This window comes from Parasteatoda tepidariorum, chromosome 9, assembly GCF_043381705.1.
Source record: "Parasteatoda tepidariorum isolate YZ-2023 chromosome 9, CAS_Ptep_4.0, whole genome shotgun sequence".
Lineage (NCBI taxonomy): Eukaryota > Metazoa > Arthropoda > Arachnida > Araneae > Theridiidae > Parasteatoda > Parasteatoda tepidariorum.
In genome coordinates, this window is record NC_092212.1 from 84,479,537 (window position 1) to 84,487,275 (window position 7,739).

Below are 7,739 nucleotides of genomic sequence, written 5' to 3' on the forward strand. Positions count from 1 at the left end.
CTATTAACAGTGCTTTAAAAAAAAGAAATTATAAAAAATAATAATTTATTTTCCGTTAGACTAAAGTTTTTGTGAAAAATGTCTTTATGGCATCTCCTTAATAAATTATGTTGAGAATATTTTTTGATTCAATTTTCAGCAATAATTACAAACCCGCTCAAGAACATTGTTTTACCCAATACTTAAAAATATTCTTTGATCCCGCGTTCATGAATATGATAATACTCTTGATTGATAATATCATACTATTATTATTTATAGTATTATATAATATGATAGTATCATATTCTAGAATACTGAATCAAAGAATATTATATGATATCGAATATGATAGTAAGGAATATTTGATTTATTCTAGAATACGACAGTCACGAATATTCTTTTATTTAGTGAAGTAAGACTGGATAAAACTTAAAAGAATTATGTACTACGAAAATGCTGTTGTATTTTATTGAAAGATATATTTTTCTAATGGATACAAGTATAAATTATTTTGAAATACATTTCTTGCAATGAAATCTTCAATGTGCAAGAAAAAATTGTATATTCTGGTATTATAGATCATTTTAATATGTAGTTATTTAAATATTGCTTGTTTAGCATAATTGAATTAAATATTTAATATTGCATTTAAATATTGCACTCTGTATTAGTCAATTTTTTTTTCAATCCTCTTACTAGTAGATAAAGATTTTTAAACTACTTTTTGATTTGGTAAATCTTAAAATGATATTAATGTGTGTTTGGTCTGAAAATCCTTTATGCATAGATATATAAAGACAATAATATTATGCACAATAAAGACAAAAAGGATAAAAAGAAAAGGGAGAAAAACAAAAAAAAATTAAAAAGTTTTATTCACTGTACATAAGCTGCAAGTAACTAAAATAAAAACACATGCTGTATTTTATTTAAACATATTTTTAAACAATTTATTTGAACCAAGGCTTTATTTTCAATAACAATTTTTTGTTTTGTTGAGAAGTTATCTAAACAATGATTGCAAACAATAGTGAATTTTCAAATTGATCAGGAATAAATAATAGATTATTTTGCTACTTTTAAGCTTTATGTGGACCCTTTAATTGTCACTATTCTTCAAAAATATTTTCTTTTTTCTAGTTTTATAACTAAGATGTATTCCAATATACTTTAAACTTATTGAATTCTTAAACGAAGAATTAAAGCTAAATCAATTAATATTTTGTTAAAATGTTTTTTAAACAATTTATTTGAATGTTGGCTTTAATGTTAGATTTTATTTAAATGTAAAGATGTTTTTTTAAACCTATTCCAGACTTGTTATTATTTTATTTTCATAGTGTGTAATAATTCATGTATTTGGGAATGAAAAATTATTGTTATAATTTGCACTTATTATGTGTTGTTTAATTGAAATGCATTTTTAAACTTACCTGAAATAAAGATTTATGTCAGGTTTTATTTCAATATTAAAAAGAAAGTATTTTAAACTAAGAATTATCTAAATATATTGCGAATTATATAAATAATGATTTAATAAACTTAGTGCATTTGTATGCCTCGAAAATCATTCCATATATTGGACCTTTTATTTTTGTGCATTCATGAGCTATCAAATACAAATTATTATTTAATATTTAGTTTATCATAAACTTTATATGTTTTTCTGATAGTTCAATTCTGTTTTAGAATCTTCAATGAATTTAAAATAAAAAATTATAAATCAAAATTTAATTTTGTAAATATTGCCTATTTGATTTTAATAATTTTTGTACTAAAAATTCTGTATGCATGCTTATTTGCAAGTTTTGAAACGCACAAAATAAACCTAAATGAATTGTTTAATTTGGTCTTTAATACATTGTATACAGTTTTCTAATTTTGTTTCATAAATTTCATTGAAAAATACAACTGTTATTATTTTTTTTTTAAAGGAAATATTATTATAATTTTAAACAGTTTTGATTGCAATCTAGTATAACCAAGTTTCCAATCAATTTAATTTATCAATTTTTGATAATTGAATACTAAAAAGCAAAAACTATGAAACAAATTTAATGAAATTCTTAAGAAATTAGAATAACTGTTTTTATTTTTATTTCTAGCAGCAGCACTTGATGTGTACATCATTCGCTAGAGTGTAAAAACACTCCGCACAGACCTATAAAGAATAACAATCAATAATAAAAAAATTTAGGAACATTAAAACTTTGAAATACAAAAACAATTAGAGCAAAGAAATATTAAATAAAATGTCAACAATAGAANTTATAATTTTAAACAGTTTTGATTGCAATCTAGTATAACCAACACTATTAGTTTCCAATCAATTTAATCTATCAATTTTTGATAATTGAATACTAAAAAGCAAGAACTATGAAAAAAATATAATAAAATTCTTAAGAAATTAGAATAACTGTTTTTTTTTAAATTTTTTTTTTTAAATTTCTAGCAGCAGCACTTGATGTGTACATCATTCGCTAGAGTGTAAAAACACTCCGCACAGACCTATAAAGAATAACAATAAATAAATAAAAATTTAAAACATAAAAACTTTGAAATACAAAAACAATTAGAACAAAGAAACATTAAATAGAATATCAACAATAGAAATATAAGCAGAAAATTAGTCAGTCAGCAGCGCCTGCAACTGTTCCCTGGCATTTACACGGTGCATAGTATTTTGAAATAGTCCTTAAAGGTGTTAATTTTCGTTTTTTAAAAGCTCTTAAAGCTTTTTTTCATTGGGTGTTTTTAAAAAGTGCTTAATTTCCCTTTTCGAAAAAGATTTTTTTTCTTTACCTTGCCATTTTTCGCCAAATGCGTGCTTTTCACATTCTTCTATTCAACGTTTTCACAATCCATTCAACCACTATCCATTTCAGCGTACCGACGGTTCATAGCGTATAAAAGCGCCAATCATTTTACAGGTTTGATGAAATACTTGCGATTCCGCATGTATGTATAGTGAGCTGGGTTCGGTGCGATTCTTGCACTATCATGTGCAACTCTGCTGCATTTTGCAAGACATTCTCAATGTCAAGCTTCATTTTCCACCCTCTGAAATCAAATCAGAAAATTTCTTGGTCGTTTTTTAATGGCTAATATAATCAAGAAAAGAGTTCTTTTGTCAAAAACTAGTTATTTTATCATGATCATGTAAAGTCTTTGAAAATTACTTTGCATTTTGTTGATGTATAGAGAGCTTAAAAATATTTTTTGAGTGCTTAAAAAATACTTAAAATGTGCTTATTTTTCGGTGAAAGATTTGACTACGCACCCTGATTTAAGTATATGTCTTAGATGTTGCCAGTATTTGCGGGGCAGAGCCGCAGATGCTCAGCATTCACTGGGGACTCCTCCCCTCACAAGACACAGTTTGGATCGGGAAGGATCTCAAGTCTCTGGAGGTGAGCGGCAAGGCAGGCGTGTCCGGTTTGTTAGAATAACTGCAGTCATTTGGTATTTTATATAACATTATTTTCTCTAATATATAACGCTTAGTAAGTTCTAATTTTATAAAATTACATGTAAAGAGCTGTTAAAATGTCATAATCCAAATTTATTAATGCTTCTAAATCAACAAATCACTCACTAAGTGTATATGTTACCATGAAATAACCGAAATCAAGTGAATGACAACAATCACATTGTTGCTTTCGTGAATGTCCGAAATATTTGTTATATCCGATTTCATATTAATTTATTCGTCGATATTATTGCATTTATTCGATATTTTAATATCTGCTGAGGATAGATTAGGAGAAACATCAGTGTTCGGAGTGACGGTTAAATGCGTACTCGGCAGGGACACTTGATTTTAAAAAACATTGATGTAGGGCATACCGGGCAAATATGTACCAGGTAATGACTAGTATATAACTAGACCCTAGTATATATTTTGGACATTTAGCAAAGCTACTGTGTGATTAATAACATTCACTGGTGGAACAACCACCAATTTCTGTGTTTCACAGTCCACTACATTACATGACTGATAAAAATTATTACATCACTGATTATTCGGTGAAACACTACAACAAATCATTGATTAAATTTATTTACATTAATTAAATTAATATGAAAGCTCTAAACTAAATCTTGAACGATACAATATAAAAATTAAGTACAAAACTGAAATAAATATTTTTTAAAAAAATAGACTACTTTCTTATCTATTTTTTTTTTTTAAGAAAGTGGATTAAAAAACTTATAATTTTCTGGTGCGCAATTTTATTTATTTAAATTTAAGCTACTGTTTTTATGTTGTAAAACAAATGCATTCTTCCATTACATTCAGTTTTTTTTTTGTATGAAATCCCAAGGCCAGATATCCTTAAATGCAAATGTACAGTGCGCAAAACAAAAAAAAGCACCACCATGAATAACTTTTGATCTAATGATCGGATCTTTACATTGTAAGACTCAATCTTAATAGTTGGAGGGGGTGATCTCAAATATGCTAATTAATTAGATCAGACACAAAAACGTACTTTTTTTGAATAAACATATTTTTTTTCCCGACTGATTCGGATTTATGTCGCCCAATGTATGGGGGGTAGCCGCAATCTGGGAAATGTGACTCCAATATTTTAGTCAGGAGAGGGGTTCTAAGTTTGGAGCCCTCATTGTTAATTTGATTTTTTGCTATATCTCGAGAATTTTTTAAGTGAATTGAAAAATTCTTGCCAACAATTTATGAAATTCGCTTGTCTAAAAATAATTTCATGCAAAAAAAAATTTATTTATTTTATTTCNAAAAAAAAAAAAAAAAAATCTGTAAACATTTAGTATTTTTTATAATTTTATTTAGTAGTAATCGAAAAAATTTTGAATTGTAAAGGTATAAAATTTTTTGTGTCATATTAAAGTTCGTAATTTTGCATGGCAAATTACAAAAATTGAGTGAAATCGGTCGAATAGTTACTGAGAAATCGAATTTTAAACAAGCCGTATATTTAAAATTTGATTTCTCAGTAACTATTCGATCGATTACGGCCGAATTTTGTATTTTGCCATTTAAAATTACGTATGATGAAAAATTTGTGTACCTTACAATTCAAAATTTTTTCGATTATTTCCAAATAAAATAATGCGAACCGCGATGGCTCAGGGGATAGAGCGTTCGCCTTCCAATGCGACGAACCGGCATCGAATCCCAGTCGATACAAGTTTTGTATCCGGCTTCCATTGATGACAGTGCTGACGTGAATTATCCTCAGTTTTAGATGGATCATGGGTTAGAGTCTCCTTGCCGTCAGGCTAACCGCGGGAGGTTCTCGTGGTCTTCCTCTCCATGTAACGCAAATGCGGGTTAGCTCCAGTAAAAAGTCTTCCACGAAGGCAAATTTCTCCCAATACTCGATCCAGGAGTTCCTTTGTCTTCTGGATTGGATTCAAAAATTACAAGGCTACAGAGTTGAAAATTTGTAGTCGTAAACCCATAAAATTGGGTCGGTTGTTCAAAAACGGTTATAAAATAATAAATATTTACTAAAATTTATTTTTTACTATTTACTAATTTTTTTTTTAATTTACTAATTTTATATAATTTAAATTTCCAAAATTTTACTAAAATTAATAATAAATATTTACCAAAATTGATTTTTTGCAAGGAATTATTTTTGGATTAGCGAATTTTATAATTGTGTGCAATAAGTTCTCAATTCGCTCAAAAAGTTTTCCAGATGTGGCGGAACACGTAAGAAGTAAAATTAGCATTAAGGGATCCGAGCGCAAACTATGGGGACCATATATCCCTGATTGCTGCTACCCCTTATATTTTGAGGGTCAAAAATCCAAATCCGTTGGGGAAAAAAAGGTGTGTTTATTCAGAGAAAGTACATTTTTGCGTCTGATTCCGCAGCTTAAAATATAGCCTGCATTTATGAATTAGCATATTTGAAGTCACTCCCTCTAGCCATTAAGATTGAGTCCTAGAACGTGAAGATCCGATCATTAGATCAAAAGTTATTAAGGGTGCCCCATTTTTTATATTGTTCACTGTACATGCTTACATTTTTTATAGGATTCATGTTACAAATTTTTCTCAACTTTTATAGCCACAAATAGTCTTGAAAAGATTTATTTATTCAAAAATATTGCAGAGGAAGAAAAATAACTCAATTTTTGAGTGAAGAATCCCATAAACTAAGCATCTTTTGTTATCTTTTAAATTTAAATAAAATGATTTATTCCATTTTGCGTACATTTGGACTAATATTGATTATGCTTGCACTATAAAGATTTTTTTTCAGAAAGAAATGTTGACAAATTTCTGATAGTATGTAATGCATTTTGCATTGAATTATATATTGTGTTCAGCCGAGCGGTTAGCGTGCCTGACTGCGTACTCAATGGCTGCGGGTTCGAATCCCGTTTTGGACATGGATGTTTCTCTTCATGTGTTGTCCTCTGTTGTGTGTGAATGTGGCCCACCCTATGAACGGGTATCTGTGGCAGTGTGGCGTGGGTAATGTTAATCACTTCCGTGACTTAGTTTCACAGGTGCCGACTGGGTAACGTTAAATGAGCAACACTTCCAGCATCTTCCGAGGTTAAGAACATAAAAGTTCAATACCTGCCATTAGGAAGAAGAAGAAAATATATTGTGTTCAGACACTTTTATATTAGTTTGAAATGCGAAATCTTTGAAATTATTTGTGTGAAATGTTAAACTTAATTTCTCGCATAAATGTGAATAGAGAAAACGTCAATATTAAAGTGGAAAATCATAAAAAGGAACATCTATTTGATATTTCATAGCTCATGTTGTTCATTTACGTCGCACTAGAGCTGCACAATGGGCTATTGGAGACGGTCTGGGAGGATGATCCGAAAGCATACCATCATAATTTTGATCCTCTGCAGAGGGGATGGCACCCCGCTTTGGTAATCCAACGACCTGCACGCGAAGTCGAGCACTTTACAGCAGAACAGTTTAACGAGGACCAATACCGCACACCGTCGGTCCCTACGCAGACTGATCCAAGTGGTCACCCACTCGCACACTGACCACAGCCAGTGATGCTTGACTTCGGTGATCTGCTGGGAACCGTGTCTCAGCTATCAGTTCACTGCGGGACTGATCTTTCATAGCAAAAAGCAAACGATTTTTAAAAGTTTCCAATCACATTTGGCATCAGCATTTTTATTTATTTATTTGGAGACGACTGAGTGTAAAAGGGGCCGAGCGGTATGCCCGCCAAACGCTCTGTTAAGCTTAGAGGTTGCGGGTTCGAATCCGGCCGTAACCCTGGATGTCCTTCTCTATTGTGCTATCTGTTCTTCTGCTTGACAAAGGTTTATAAGCCTTAATTGAGCACACGAGCCTGCAAATGTATGTTGTACCAATAACCTGAGTGTAAAAGTTAATGTTATTTTATAACTGAACGTAATCATCTGTAATTAAAAAAAGTTTACTTCATTAAAATTCTTTAATTTTGTTGTGATAGTCGTTCATGTTCAAAAAAATTTAGGGTTGCTCGTTTAATCGAAGATTCGTTTAAAAATTGAATATTCGAAAGGAAAATGTTTTCAAAAATGATCACCTTTAAGGAGTGTCTAATTCGAAGAAGTTATAATCTTGTGGTTGAGTATGCGTGTTTCAAGCCTGTAATTTTTAAGAATTTTGTGTTGGTGATTATAAAATTCATTTTTGTTTATCTAAAAGTAATAACTGAATTTAGAGAGTTCCGTTTTATTCTGATTTAAAAATATGTTTTTGATGACACGTCAAAAAAGTTGTGACATATAAA